General features: G+C 37.5%; 1 protein-coding gene across 18 annotated transcripts in view; it reads left to right on the top strand.

Annotated features, from left to right (window-relative positions):
- The window catches only part of kcnt1b (potassium sodium-activated channel subfamily T member 1b), a 146,391-nt gene that overhangs the window by 28,902 nt on the left and 102,100 nt on the right, over positions 1-15,389 (top strand). The window lies entirely within an intron of this gene.

Raw genomic sequence — 15,389 nt, 5'->3', positions numbered from 1 at the left:
AACAGACCCAACAAAACAGTCAGACTGCATACAACTGTGGCGCTGGATAGCTAAGCATCTTACTCCGACACTCCGCTGGACGCACTGTCCACAGATGAAGATAGGCTATATTTACGCTTAAGCTCCATCAAAGTTCACCAAAATAGATAAAAATAATAAAGAAAAATCCTTAAAATAATGTAAGAGTTATAGACCTATGAATAGTTACCAATAAACGTTTGCATCCCTTTCCTCTTTTTTATTTGAAACTTTGAAAATTGTGCAGCCCTGGATCCTCATCATGGACTATGAGCCCATAAATCTACAGCAACTCTGTGATACTATGATGACAATATGGAGCAAAATATTGACGTGAATACTGAAGGAACACAGCTGCTCCTCTTCAGGCCTTCAATATCTCTAAAAAAAAGTCCAGCTGAGCTATATACAGTCTACTGTTCTGTTATGTAACATCAGGGTTGTGACATAAGATGTGATATTTTGGTTGTGGTGATATCTTAAAATTGTGTTTGCCTGGTTTTGTAAACTGTATGACACACTGTGGAGAAGCACAGATTATCGGTTGTTTTGGCTCATAGAAAAAGACTCTGAAAATATGCATTCAAACACTTCAACCACATAACTTTTAGATAGAAGAGAAATCTAAATCAGATTATATTTGGTGTGACCACCTTCAAAACAGTTTGTCTTTAACTTGTACACGGTTTATGAAGGCAGTGGTGGGTTTTCCCAATATCTTGGAAAACTGATCACAGGTCTTCTCCCAGACAGACTCCACAGGGCCAAAACCAGGGCTCTGTGGGGGCCGTACCATCACTTCCAGGTCTCCTCCTTCTTCTTCTTCTTAAATTTTTTTTTCTTGGGATAGTTCTTGACATCGGCTGTATTATGCCTCCAGGAAGATATGGCATGATAAAATATTATTTATCAGCCATGAGGACACCATTCACCCAGACCAAGTCTCTGACTCCATGCTTCTCTTTTGCAGACACTCATAATCGTAAGGAATGGGTGTTGAAAACCGATTCGTGTTGAGATTAGATAAGAAATGTTTCAATCCATCAATCCAGCTAACACCCTGAGTTGCAACTGATGCCAACCATAGACTATAAAAAAATGGGCGTCATTTTGCTCGGCCTGAAGTGAGGTCACCACAAAAACTGCTCCCCCTTGTGGCTGGCTGCAGTATAGGTCAAAAAATCTGTCTCTCCGCTCATTCCAGATGGGCTGTGGTCAAACCCAAAGGTCCCATATTCTGCTCCTTTTCTGCAGTTTAATTTGGATCATTGATGTCTTCATGAAATGGTAGTAACATGTATTGGTCCAAAAAGCCAATAAATTAAGCACAGCAGCATTGTTTCCAGGCTCTCATAGCCCCTCTGTTCAGAACGCTCTGATTTAGTGGGCGTGGCCTTCATATGTAAATGAGCCATCGCTGATACCGCCCCGCTCTTCAGCGTCACTGAAAGCGACGCCACGAGCTCCGAGTGCACGATGTTTAGAAAACAGAGAAGCTCGTTCGCCGTAACATTACAGGCTAAAACAACAGGCTAACTGCAGCTAAAGTTAGCATCCTGAAGCTAACACAGAGACAGGGGGGACACTGAGGAAAAGCTCTTCCATCTGCTCCACAGCACACAGCATTTAAAATACTCACATTTCCAGGGTCCCAGGTTTGTCCAAAGTTGGAAAAGCAGTCGGCGTGAAGTGACTAGCACACACATGCACAGTTTTACTGAGTGTAGCTGGAACATTTCTTTGATAAATGAACTCTAGCCACTTAGTCTGTCTTCTTCAGAGATGGGAAGCTTGTGCATGGAACTATGTTGCTGTTTACAGCCAAAAACAGCCACACTCTACTCCCTGTTGCTGGAGAGATTTCTCCCCAGATGCGGGGAGAGGAGTGGGTGGAGAGGGGGTTCAGGGGTATCTGCTCCGGTGGACCAATCAGGTCAGACTTGCTCCTGATTATTCAGAAAAGGGACTTCGCTGACGTCGGCAAATCCCGGAAATTCCAAACAGCTCGTTTCAGGTCAGGATTTTACATTCACAAGCTCTACTAAGTACAGGTTTTGTCATTAAATATCACATTTTGACAAAGACCCACAAATTTCACTAAAAGACTTAATAAAGTGATTTTTACATAATATGGGACCTTTAACGATTCCCTTATCCATTCTTTACATTTCACCGGAGCTGCCAGATCTTACATCGATTATTTGTCACAGTTTCCCAAACAAACTCTGATTCAGGATTTTCAGCTTGAAATTTCACTGAAGAATTGAACAAACAAATATCTACACATGATGTATGATGTTTTACCTTTTATTTATTTACTTCCAGAGCCATCCAGATCCACTGACCAATTTCATATTTATCACTTTTAAACTAATTAAATTTTGTTGACACAGAAAACCTGTAAAGACACTTTTTGTAGAGAGAAAATTCACAGGAGGAATTGATAAAGAATTGAATCTATAAGCAGAAATGATAAGGGCATTGGTACCAATAATAGCTTATCAATACCCACCCCTTATTGTCATACCGCTCCTCATTTTCGCATCTCATTTTTGATGAACGGCCTTTGTTGTCTTGTCTTACTGCCCTCTACTGGTCATGCAGTATTTTGCAATTGCCCTTTTTTTTTCTCCATACGTCACCGACCTGATTTGCAGATTTGCATAATTTACCCAGGTCTTTAGATTTGTCTTTTGTTTACTCATATATCATTTTGTAAATTGATTAAAAAAATATATAAAAAATGCCATTTATATTTTTGAAAGCTCTCTTAGTAGACAGCATTTTTTCACACCTGCTGAAAACTTTGGCAAAGACTTTATTTCTCAAACTTTTCCTATTAGTGAAACTGTCTCAAGGCCCCTAAGAAGTAAAAAAGCACGGCCTTTAAATCTTGATTTTCAATCCAAAAGTAACCCTGAGATTCATGATTTACACTCACGTCAACACAAGATGTAGGCAATTATATTTACGATCAAAAACCGACAGATTTTGCCCCCACTCTCCGATTTATGATGGAAAACTTTTCGAAGATGGAGAGTCAGGAGGCCATTTTTCAAACAGCTCAGGTGAACGGATCAATACTAAAAAAAACACTGTTTCTAAAGATCAGATGAAAAGTTTCAGCTGATTTCTCCTCATCGCTTCTCCACATACGAGCTGCCAGATGACTGTTTATGCAAATGAGGAAACAGCAGAGTTTTCTGGCACGGCGGCATGCTGGGAGCAGTTGTTTTATTCATGAAACTGTTGAACATGGGCGTGTTTGTCTCTAATCTTGTCTCATTTAAGTGCAGGCATATTTTCAGAGGAGTTTCAAAAACAACAGAAAAGAGAGACCGAATTTGGAGGAAAAAAAGAGTACATGTTTTTGTTTTCACTTTAAGCGCAGTAATTTGATGTTTCTAGGGTTTTTTCAGAGTGAGGTCACAGGGGAACGTTTCTGGAGACATCTGCAGTGAGGAAGCAAACATAAGGTTATGACCGGTAAACGGGTGGTTGAACCTTTTAGCACAAAACGGCCCTTTGGCAGAACAGCAGTCAGCGAGCAGCAGCAGGAGAAGAAGAAGAAGAAGCCGCTCTGTGCGTGTGTGTGTGTGCGTGTGTATACTCCTGTGTGTAAGCCTGCCAGTGGCACCGGCTAGACTTCTTCCTCCTCTCTGGCTATGCTGCGCACAGACAGACAGCTCGCCCACAGCAGCGCCAGCTCACTGCCTTAATATGTTTTGACAGAGGATGCATTATCACAGCTCTCGACGCCCATCTGCAGCACGAAACTAAAGCTGGAGTTTTAGAGGGTATAGAAGCTTACCAAGACTTTTATTATTTTATCCGACCTTCATTTTACCAGGTTGGTCCCAGGTGTGTAACCAGGTAAAACTAAGAAATGTAAAGAATTAGCTATAAGGTTTTTCATTTTGGATTTAAAAATATGTAGTAACACAAGCTCCTTGAGTTTCAAGTTTGTTTTTGTTATAGCTTTTTGGGCTGTGAGCATAAAATGTTCCTGGGAGAGCAAAAACACTGTCCACCACTTCTCTGTGTGATAGAAAAGAATCACAGTGTAACAGTATAAATAAAGACGTACCAGTGCATCAATCTACAGTAAGCCAACACTGAAGTACAGTTCAGCTGGTATGTAAAGGCTTACAGCGCTTTAATTAATTTTCTGACAGTTTGACTTTCTGTGTCATTACCTAATAACTCCACAAGGTGGCATCAATAACAAGAATGACCGTGAGCAACAGTTTTTCAACCACAGAAACTCAAGAGATGTACAATTCTTCCCATAGTGTTCAACGCGAAGACAAAAGGAAAGATAGATGTTTTTTTTTTTTTTTTTGATTTAACCTTAACCAGGTTTGTCCCATTGGGGTTGTATAAAAATGAATAGTATATTTTTTTTCTTTTACAGTCACCCCAAAAAATAATCAAGAATGGTAGCTGTCAATCATCGTTAAACGTGACGCAAAGCCTCATTTTTAACGTCTTGTGACTAATGAAAACAAAACTTTTCAGAATAAAGAGGACTTGAATACAAGACAGCAAAATGATATCTTCAAATCACCACAACAATTTGATGTGAGAAACATTTCTACAAGGTGTATTCATTTTTTGAGATTTGACTACAGTCCATCTAGAATGACTGGGTAGATGGATTTTTTTGACCTATACTGCAGCCAGCCACCAGGGGGAGCAGTTTTTGTGGCGACCTCACTTCAAGCCGAGCAAGATGACGTCTCTAGGAAACAACCATTTAAACAACCGAGCCAACACATTGACATCTTATAGACCCTGCCTTCTCAATCATCCATGTTACCATACACTGGTTGTGTAAAGCGCTATTGAAGTAAATATGTACTTTTACAGTAATGTTGTAGATTAAATCTTGATAAAGTTCATTTACTCACTTAAAACACTGTTAAAACTCACTAAAGTTAAATAATAGTGCTGTGAATAATTATACCAAACCTGAACATTATTTTTCAAAGAGTATTTTTTTAATCTTTGGTTAATCAGATATTGCAATGATTGTTTTACCATACAGTAATGCTGTATCAGTCACATTCTGCAAGCTCTGGGACGCAATAGTGTCATCAGCATAAACTTAGAAAGTAGCATTAGATACAGTTTTCCCCAAGTTAAAATAGGAAATTTAAAGGGACCCAATAAAGAGCCCTGTGGCACACCTTTATGAACTGAAATTAAAGCCTTTAACCATCAAAGATGTCCAAAGTATTCACATTCATTATTCAGAAGTATAGATACTGCGGTTTGAAAAGACTTTTGTAGAAGTTAAAGTATCAACTCAAGCTTTTTACTTAAGTAGAAGTATAAAAGTAAAAGTAACTTAAAGAGGGGAAAGAATGCCATTAAGTTCGGTTTTACGTTTATACATCCATCCAAAATGTGCAGAATAGAAAGTACAGATATTTGCCTGAAAATGTAAGGAGTAGAAGTGTAAAGTCGGCTAAAAAAGAATTATTCAGGTAAAGTATAGATACCCAATTTTTTATTTAAGTAAGGTAACAAAGTATTTTTACTTAGTTACTTGACACCTCTGCTAACCATACACTGAGACTGACAGTCCAGGAATTTTTACTTCCTGTTAAATAGGGCTGAATAAATGCAATATATCTTGATATCCATACGGCTGACTATGGCTTCAGTGAAAACTAAGCATTTTTCAGAAAAATAAAAAAACATCACAATACAAAAGGATATTAATTAGAACTCACTGTTATTTATCAACATTAATATAAATTTAGGGTGTGTGGGGAAAACCTATCCTGTTGATTTTGTGATATTGATATCTTGAATGTGATATAGATACAATAACAACGTATCCTTCAGCCCTACTTAAACATCCCCCAGAACTAAATTGTTCCCATGGATTATCAATTATCTGGGCCAAAAGACCTGAGTGGGTTATACAAATCTGACCAGTAAGAGATTAGAAGAAAAATGGAGAGAAAAATGGTAATTGCAACACACAGCCACGCCAGTAGAGGGCATTCAGACAACTACAAAGGCCTTTCAGCAAAAATGACACCATAGAAGGAAATAGACACTACAGTTAGCCTGTTAGCCTGGAGGACATTCTTGATACAAAACAAAGCCTATCACAGCCCAGAACTAAACCTCTAACCTAGTTCCTATAGTCAAAATTCATCTTGCTATAATCAGGGAACTAAGAAACTACTTTTTTAAGTCTGCGCCTAAAGACGTGTCAAAAACAAATTAAGAAAGAGTGCAGCACAGTGTCACTTTTTGAAATTTATTGACCTGCCAGCAGCTTTGTTTACAGGAGCAGAATGTGTCTCCCACATTGAATTCATGATGAAAAAATCTGCAAAACATTTCACATTTCACAATTTCTTCCTGATGACACATCTTCATATTTCCCCTCATGAAAAAACATGTCGTCCCATCATTACAATCACATTTCTAGCTGCATATTCCTTCACATTTGTTCATCTCAAAGCATAAAAAGCCCCACATATCTCTCCTCTGTTCTCGTTTTCATCTCTCTGTGTGAAAGTGGAAGTTACTCATCTTTGCAGGATCTGGACTACGTTCAAGTGGTGAGCGTGTGCCAGGCATTTCTTGGAGGAATAACTCACCAGCTTTCCCTGATACTCTCCTAATAGGCTTCAGTGCAGTTCTTCTTCTGCTTGTTATATCGCTGCAGTTTGCTGCTCCCCCCTGAAAAACCCAGCCTGGACCTGATTATAATGAATGTAAATATCTGGTGTGAGCGTGAAGGCGCTGTGTTGGCTCATCCAGCTGAGATATATCTCCACAGCTCTGAGATACAAAGTGAATCTGTGAGGACACGCCTGGCAATGAGATCATAATAATTAACTGAGGATGATGAATATTACTCTTAAATAGCTGCTGTGTTCATAATTCATGTTGGATCAAAGCTTTATGAGCTGGCAGGAAGTAACATGTTTATAAGAAGAGATTTGTTTTTGCTGCTTTTTTTGTGCTTATCTTGTTTCTGCTGCTGGTTCGCAGACTCCACCACAAGGGTTTTCAACCTGTGGCTCTTTGACTCCTTTGTAGTGGCTCCTCGTAGCTTTAAAAAATATTATTGAAATAAAGAATTTTAATTTTTCTTACAGAGGGTATTGATGATTAAAAACATTTACTTTCCATGCACCTGTGGCCAACCTTAAGTTTTACAGCCCTGGGAAGAAAACTAAATCTACAAAAAGACAAATCTGGAAGAAAATACAGATTTTAATTTTGTGTGGATGGATTAATTTAGCTGCCAACTTTACGTACATGCTTGATATGTGGCAAGACATTAGCAAACAACAAAAAATGAAGTTTTTCCAAAGTTATTGAATTTAATTTTCTCTTTGAAAACTTTTTACAGTTCAAAATTGATAGTTTTGCTAATTTTTTGAAATTTCATTTTTTTTTCTTTGAGGGCTCGTCATTCAAAAACCGTGTCCAAAATAACAAAATCCCAAACAACTTTCGTAAAGCAGGGTTTACTCTGTCATCTCAGCAAATTTTAAGCCAATATGTCTTATGGTTTCGGAGGAGATAATTTTTGTAGAAAGGGTAAAAATGTGGTGAAATCTTATTTTGAAAGACAAATTGACTTCCTGTTCGAGATAGATCAGGGGTGTCAGAGTATGACTTTTTGCGTTTCAATGAGGAGACCATTTGGATGTTGGTTTGATCTCTGTATGACATTCCTACTGGTCGCTGGGGCCATTTTAGTGTGCCTAGATGGCGCTGGAGAGCAACCTATAGGATGTTGCGGTCAAGTTTGGAATGATTTTTTTTTTTTTTTTTTTTTGCTGATGGTGAGGCATGTGCCAATTTTTTTTCTGAATTTTTTGAACATTTACTAAATTTATCAACTAATTTATATATATATTTTTTTTTTGTGTGTGTGAATTTGTTCTCTTTTTTTGTAAAATTTGGCATTATTTTAAATTTTTTTGCAATTTCCAAAATTTTGAGTTTTTTTCCACAAATATATAAAAAATAAAAACTAAGACGTCACATGTACAATTCTATACATTTGAACAACTTCTTTTTTAGATAATTTGTCACTAGACTTTACTTTGTATAGAATTTTATACACTTTATAGTCTTAATTGTGAAGATTCAGTAGATTTTGTGGCTCTTGAATGACTTAAATCCAGCTGAGCTGAGGCAAAAATGACACCTATGAGAGTAAAGGTTGCAGACCCCTGCACCACCAGCACCTACCTGAAGCATAGAAGTCTGAGCAAATAAATAAATAAATAAAAATAAATAAATAAAATAATTTAAAAAATAATGAAAACTAAAAAATATACAATAAATAAATAAATAAATAAATAAATACAATAATTTAAAAAATAATAAAAACTAAAAAATATACAATGAATAAATTAATTAATTAATAAATACAATAATTTAAAAAATAATAAAAACTAAAAATATACAAAAAAAAATAAAAATGTAGAAATTTAAAAAGATAAATTATAAAAACAATAAATAATTTAAAAAATGAAAATAAAAAAAGAAGTCTGAGTAGCTTTCTCAAGGGTGCTGAACCCCACAGGAAGAAAAAACCCGCAGCTACACGGCCATCTGTGTCATTAGATATACAGCACAGGGCTCCAACTGCCTGTGTCTTGTGTTTCATGCCTCTGCAGTCCTCTGCTTCACCACAAAGTGTCTCTCTGCTCAAATATGTGCTTCTCTACCTGAGCTCCTGCATCCCCCTCTGTCTGTCTCTCTCTGCTTCATATTCTGCATCTTTCTTCTCTGCTCCATTCACTTTTTCACATTTCTTTTTTTTTCAAAACTGCACTCTGCTGAAACCAAACTAGACTCCAACAAGCACTTACAGCACAGACACTGTCTCTTCCTGAGCAGATTTCTTTTTCATATGATTAAATAAGAACACATTATTCATTGATCATCATAAAACTGCTGGATAATGCTGTTTGGCACTAAGGATATGAGCAGAGTGGAAAATCCTCTTATGATAATTCTTACAGAAGAAGCCCACTGCGTTATTGCCAGTGATTTACAGAGATGTGGTTGCACCCAGTCCAGCCCAAACTGTTCCCGTCCAGTCAGGTATTAAATCCACAGGCTGTAATCCCAGGGTTACCATCATCACATAATTGAATGTGCTTCCTGAAGGCTGTACTCAGAGTGCCATATGCAATGACTGTGGATTGTGTTATGTGTTTCCTAAATGCATTACTGATGGCTGTTCTGGCTGCATGAGAAGTAAACTGGATTGTCCGGTACATAACGAACAGGAGATGACCGATATTCTCTCAGAGCTGCTGGGTTCAAGTCTCAGCGTAATGGCTTTAATTTGTACTCACTGACAAACATGTTGGTCTCTGGTTTTGTAAACTTTATCTGTTGTGTAACCAGCCTGCTGGGTGTTAGTGTTTTGAAAAGCTAAATCAAATGAGGTTTGCTGCTGTGTAACGGCTAAAATTCACCAGATGCATCTCTGGTCCAGCTCTGCTCCACTCCATCAGGATCACAGAGCTGTGACCTGTCAGTTTACAAAAGAGCAGGTTAAACAGGACAGGAAGTTGTGCATGGAAACCACCTTAAAACACCCAGTGACTTTCAAAATAAAACAGTTTAAAACCAGATCATATTCAACTTCACTATAACAAAAAAAGACAAAATGAGTGGAGTCAGACCAGGAGTCAACAGGTTTGAGGTTTTACAGCCCAATATGAACCAGGAGAGGATCATGATTGGGATGGGAACAGAGGAACGTAGTCTCCATGACATCACTCATCTGTTTCTGAAACAGCATTTTGAAGTAAATCGGCTGGTGAAGCCATATTGGAAATAAAAGTGTAAATAAGAGCTTCAAGTCTCACCACTATAGTGCGCCCGTCTCTGCCTCTGATTGGGTGAGCTTGTGATCTTAATACAGGGTGTATGCTGAAATCCTGAGGTTAAATTCAATACCTTTTTAAGACTTTTTAAAAATCTTTCAAAAAGTCTTAAGACCTTATCCCGACTTTGAGTTGTTGTTGGCAACCTATCTTTGACAGTTGTAGTTTGCATTTTGACATAAATTAGGTAAGCTGAGAAGGAATAAAGCTTGAAAAAATAAAAGAAACTAAAGGCAAGTTAATTGACATTCCCATTCCCAAAGTAGCAGCAGTTATTCAAGGATAACAAGAATTTTGTTTCGTCATTGTCAAAATTTAGGACATGTGCTTGAGATTGTGTTATTTGCTTTCCATCAGCGTTACATACGGACGGCCAATAAACTACTGTGCGAACTGAGTTTGTTGTCACATTAGCCTACGGATATGTTGGGCTGCTAACGCTACGTTTAGCCTGTGCGTCACAAAATCCCAACTTTGCTTGTTGTCACGTCTCAAACAACAGCGCTACGTAACTGTATTGATAAATACCTTATCTCATCCCGTTGTATCCAGTAAAAAAGTGATTTGAACAAAGAAAATTTGTTCCAAAACAACTGAGATCAAGGAAAGCTTTCTCTAAATCATAAGAATCCAAGATCCCAGGTCCTCAAAAGTCTGAGAAATTTTTTCAGGAGGCTTGAGAAACTCTTATGATCTAGAGTGAAATATATTTGAGATGATAAAGCTTTTCCTAGATCCTCACATTGGTCTGTGATGAGTGTGACAAGCAGAATGATCGTCCAAACAGCAGGTGTGGTTATTTTTGAAGGTTCAGACCTTAAAACCATTTTCAAACCAGATGGACTATTTCTGTGGCCAACTGTCTGTCTGGGGTCTCAGGTTAGTTTGTAACAGACGTGAGGAGGAAAATAAATATTCATGGATACGTTTGGAGTCAAAGCTTGAATACCAATAATATTTAATACCGCAGAACATTACTTATTATACTTTTTAAGGGCCTTAATTTTCCCACAATTGATTTATCAACTTTTCGTATTTTTTAAGACCCCGCGGACACCCTGTAATATCTTCTTCTGAGATGTTTTTTGTACAAGGCTGTAATTATGTTTATTTCTGCTGGGAAAACAACTTTTTAGAGATTCAGATTGGTATGTGTAGTGGTACAATCAGTGAATTAATCATAAATTGTCATAAGTTGTGATTTCAGTCTTTTCTTGAAGATGGAGATGGATTGTGACATTTTTAGTGTATTATCAAGCTCATTCCATATCTGTGGCCCTCTGCATGTGATACTAAAGCTGGAACATTTCAGCTTCCTTAGGTTTTTACTCCTGGTGGCACGAGTATGCATGGTTAGGAAGATAGGATTGAGCTCACACAGCTTATGGTTTGTTTTATGTACAGCCTGATACATTATGCAGGCATTCTGGAAATAATTACTTTTAGTGCCAGCCTCAAGTGGACACTAGAAAAACATTAGATTTTAGCACTTCCACATTGCCTCATGTTTTTAGACCAGACGTTGGAGGTGGAGGTCCCTATACAAGCCGGACTGAACACACAGCTGGTGGGATTTGACTGATGAGGAAGCACACAGTCAACACACAATGGACCGGAGACACATCTGGTGTATTACTGCTGTAACCATTGACTGTATATAGAGTGGACACCATTGTACGGTTTTGAAGCCAAAATACCCCGTCACGGGTGCAGCCATTAGTAACAGTTGTGCATCCAGAGGCTACAAGTGAATCTGAGAAATAACATTTTTTTTTTCTTTCAAGAGTCTAATCACTTTTTTGCTCTCCCTTCTGACATATTTTGCAATCCCTAAAAAAATACACAAGAACAGCAGCTGTCAATCATGGTTTAACATAAAACCTTGTTTTGTTCAGAAACGGAATCAGAATCCCTTTTATCTACCAAGTATCTCAAGAATATAAGAATTTGACTCCCGTTAACCACAATCTCTCTGTACAACTATTATAAACACACACTAAATATTACAAAAATAGAAAAAATAGAGCTTAAGTAGTAGAAAAAAGTAAATAAAATAATGATAATAAGGAGCTTTGTACAGAGAAGAATAAAAAATAAGTTGAAATAGAATAAAAAAGTAAAAGTTTAAAAATATTGCACTGAAAAGGATGTCAAAGAACTGTGTATTCGCAAAAGAAAAGAATGAAACATGATTGTGCAAACCTCTTGAAACAAATGAAAACGAAACTCTTCAGAAAAAAGAGGACTTGAATACAAGGCAGCCAAATGATATCTTCAAATCACCACAACAATTGGATATGAGAAATATTTCTACCAGGTGTATTATTTTTTTAAAGTTTGACCACAGCCCATCTGGAATGACTGGGGAGATGGATTTTTTTTTACCTATACTGCAGCCAGCTACCAGGGGGAGCAGTTTTGAGACCCTTTACCCTTTAACTTGAGCCTCAAAATGTCTTTCTGGACTTTTTTGCTTGTTTCAACTATCAAAAGGTCAGAAAAGGTCCTGTGAGTAAGATACTATGATCTTCCTTTTTTTTGGCAGTTTTGGACAAACTCATTTTCTTTGTGTGTTTCTTTCATCCATCTGCGCCGCACTCTGTAGCTAGTCACATGCTTGCTTAAATGCTTGAATGAAATTACCGTAGCAAACGCATGTTGGCTGAAAGAGCAACAACTTAGCATTCACAAGCTGGAGGAAGTTTCCTGGTTGTGCAAACCATTTAGGAATAACAGTCATTCAAAGTGCAAATGTGTTGGTGACAGCACATCTGGAGATGAAGGGGTTAAAGAGAAAGCAGCTAAATCAAGAGATTCAGGAGGCAGCTAAAATAAGTTTTTCTGAAACACCAGGGAGCGGAAAATAGAAATTTATATTTACTATAAATCTTGCAGATACTACAGGGTCACCAGCGGGACAGAAGGCTAAAAAAGCAATAATACCCCCTCTTTAAGTTTCATTTCCCAGGCTTTAAAATGTAAACATGTAGTGATAAAGCATTATTTGTTCACATCAGATGTTTTATTCTCATACATTAGCGTCAATCCAGACTTTAGGGATGTGTCTTTAGCATCTTTATAATAGAAGCAGCCACAGGGAGGCTCAGAGGATTTTGAGATGCAGCTCAGTAACTGTATCACCCCACAGAAGGGAGGAGGAGGCCCAATCTGTGTCATGTTCCCTCCTATTATTATGATGATCCACTTTCTCCCAGCTGTGGGTAATGAACAGACTAAACCAACTCTGAGGGTTGATTGTGAGCGTATTTGCTGTATGTGTTGAAGCCGCATCATCGTCTTTATTAATCTGCGTTCAATGAACTGAACAGAAGTGTTTCCCTTAGTTTGATTCTCGGCCGTCTCTCTGGTTTTGCCTTCTCATTTCATGCTAATGAAAATTTAATCCAGATTTCTGCCTCGATGAATCTGTGGAACAAGAATGTGGCTCTCCTCTAAAATGTAAAATCTGAGGAGGACATAGTGTTGGGTTCGTGATGCCCACAGGCCTCAGATTGATCACGCTGTCAGACAAATCTGTCAGATACTTCTTCACACGCTGAATGTGATTGATAACTTGTTCAAATGCCTGTCTCTGGTTTTCAGCATCAGCAAATCTCGTGTTTTCATTCACTCTGAGGTCATAAGGTTTAATAGTCGATAGTAATGACAGTAGGTCTTTTGCACGTCACTAAAATGAGAATCAAAGCTTGTTGATTTTGGCGCCCCCTGGGGATCGTCCAATTCAAAGAACTTTTCATCCATGCAATGCGGTCCTAGTGTTCCAAATGAAAAAGATTGAAAAATTCAGCAATAGATGAAAAGAAACACTAAGAAAAAAAATATAATAAAAAAAAACAAACTCAAAACTGAGATTTTTTATTTTTAATATTATTGCATGTATGTTTTTGCCAAGCCTGTTGATTAATCTTAGCTTTTGTTTTAGCCTTCATTCCATGTTTTAGCCTTAAGCCAATATTTAAGCCTTTAGCCTGTTTTTTTTTTTTTCTTGCCTTTGGCTTGTGTTATAGCCTTAAGCCAAGATTTAGCCTTTAGCTTTTGTTTGAGCCTTTAGTCTGTTTTTTTTTTTTTTTGTTTTTTTTTTGTTGTTGTTTTTTTGCCTTTTGTCTGTTTTTTAGCCTTAAGCTTGTGTTTAAGCCTTTAGTCTGTGTTCTAGCCTTTAGCTTGTGTTTTAGCTTTTTCCAATGCTTTAGCCTTTAGCGATGGTTAAGCCTTTAGCCCATGGTTAAGCTTTTAGCACATGTCTTGGCCTTTAGCTTGTGTTTAAGCCTTCAGCCCATGGTTTAGCCTTAAGCCAATGTTTAAGCCTTTAGCCTGTTTTTCAGCCTTAAGCTTATGTTTAAGCTTTCAGCCTGTTTTTTTTTTTTTGTTTTGTTTTGTTTTGTTTTTTTTTTGCCTTTAGCCCATGGTTTTGCTTTAAGCTTTTGTTTCAGCCTTTAGTCTTTTTTTTTTAGCCTTTAGTCTGTTTTTTAGCTTTAAGCTTGTGTTTTAGTCTCTAGCCCATGTAATAGCCTTAAACTCATGTTTTAGCCTTTAGCTCATGTTTAAGCCTTTAGCCTGTTTTTTTTTTCTTTTCATTTTTTTTTCCTTTAGCTTGTGTTTTAGCCTTAAGCCCAAGGTTTAGCCTTTAGCTTTTGTTTGAGCCTTTGGTCTATTTTGTTGCCTTTAGTCTTTTTTAGCCTATAGCTTGTGTTCAAGCCTTTTGTCTGTGTTCCAGCCTTTAGCATGTGTTTAGTTTTTTCCAATGTTTTAGCCTTTAGCCTATGGTTAAGCCTTTAGCACATGTCTTTGCCTTTCGCTTGTGTGTGAGCCTTTAGCCTATTTTTTTTAGCCTTTAGCCTGTTTTTTTAGCCTTAAACTTGTGTTTTAGCCTTAAGCCTTCAGCCTGTTTTTTAGCCTTTAACCCACGTTTTAGCCATTAGCTTGTGTTTTAGCCTTTAGCTTGTGCTCTTCTTCTCTCCTTTTTATCTTTTTTCTGCTCTTCTGTTCTTTTTCTGTCTGACAGTTAGGCTCCAGTTTCCACCATCACTTCAAAATTAATCACAGAAATGATTTTCAGCAGAGAAAAACACAGATGTCTCTTCTCACATTAAACTTTATCAGCTGCTGTGGTGTTTTCATAGAGCTGTAAATGAACTAGGTCCTAAGAAATAGCCTTTAATAATAACAACCCATATTGGTGCCGATAATCTCGTTTTCAAGTGTGAATTATGTTCAGGCATATATCTAGAAGGGAGACTTTATCAAGATTCCTTAGAAACTCCTCATAGGGACTTTAAGGAATATGGGTTAATTTTTTTAGTAGGTTTGGCTCAAGACTCATGGTTAGGTTTGTAAAGTCAGGAGCAGTGTTGATTTGTCTCATAGTCAGACCTGATGCAGCTGTTGGAGATCCGTCTTAGCTCCCCTGTTTTTAAGTGGACTGACAGTTACGCTGAGTCAGCATTTCCAACAAGGTGACTG

Source organism: Halichoeres trimaculatus, unplaced genomic scaffold, assembly GCF_033239565.1.
Source record: "Halichoeres trimaculatus isolate MK-OKI-2021-1 unplaced genomic scaffold, fHalTri1.1 fHalTri1_scaffold_5, whole genome shotgun sequence".
Classification (NCBI taxonomy): Eukaryota; Metazoa; Chordata; class Actinopteri; order Labriformes; family Labridae; genus Halichoeres; species Halichoeres trimaculatus.
Note: the sequence above shows the minus strand (reverse complement) of the source record. Positions and strands in the feature narration are given on the sequence as shown.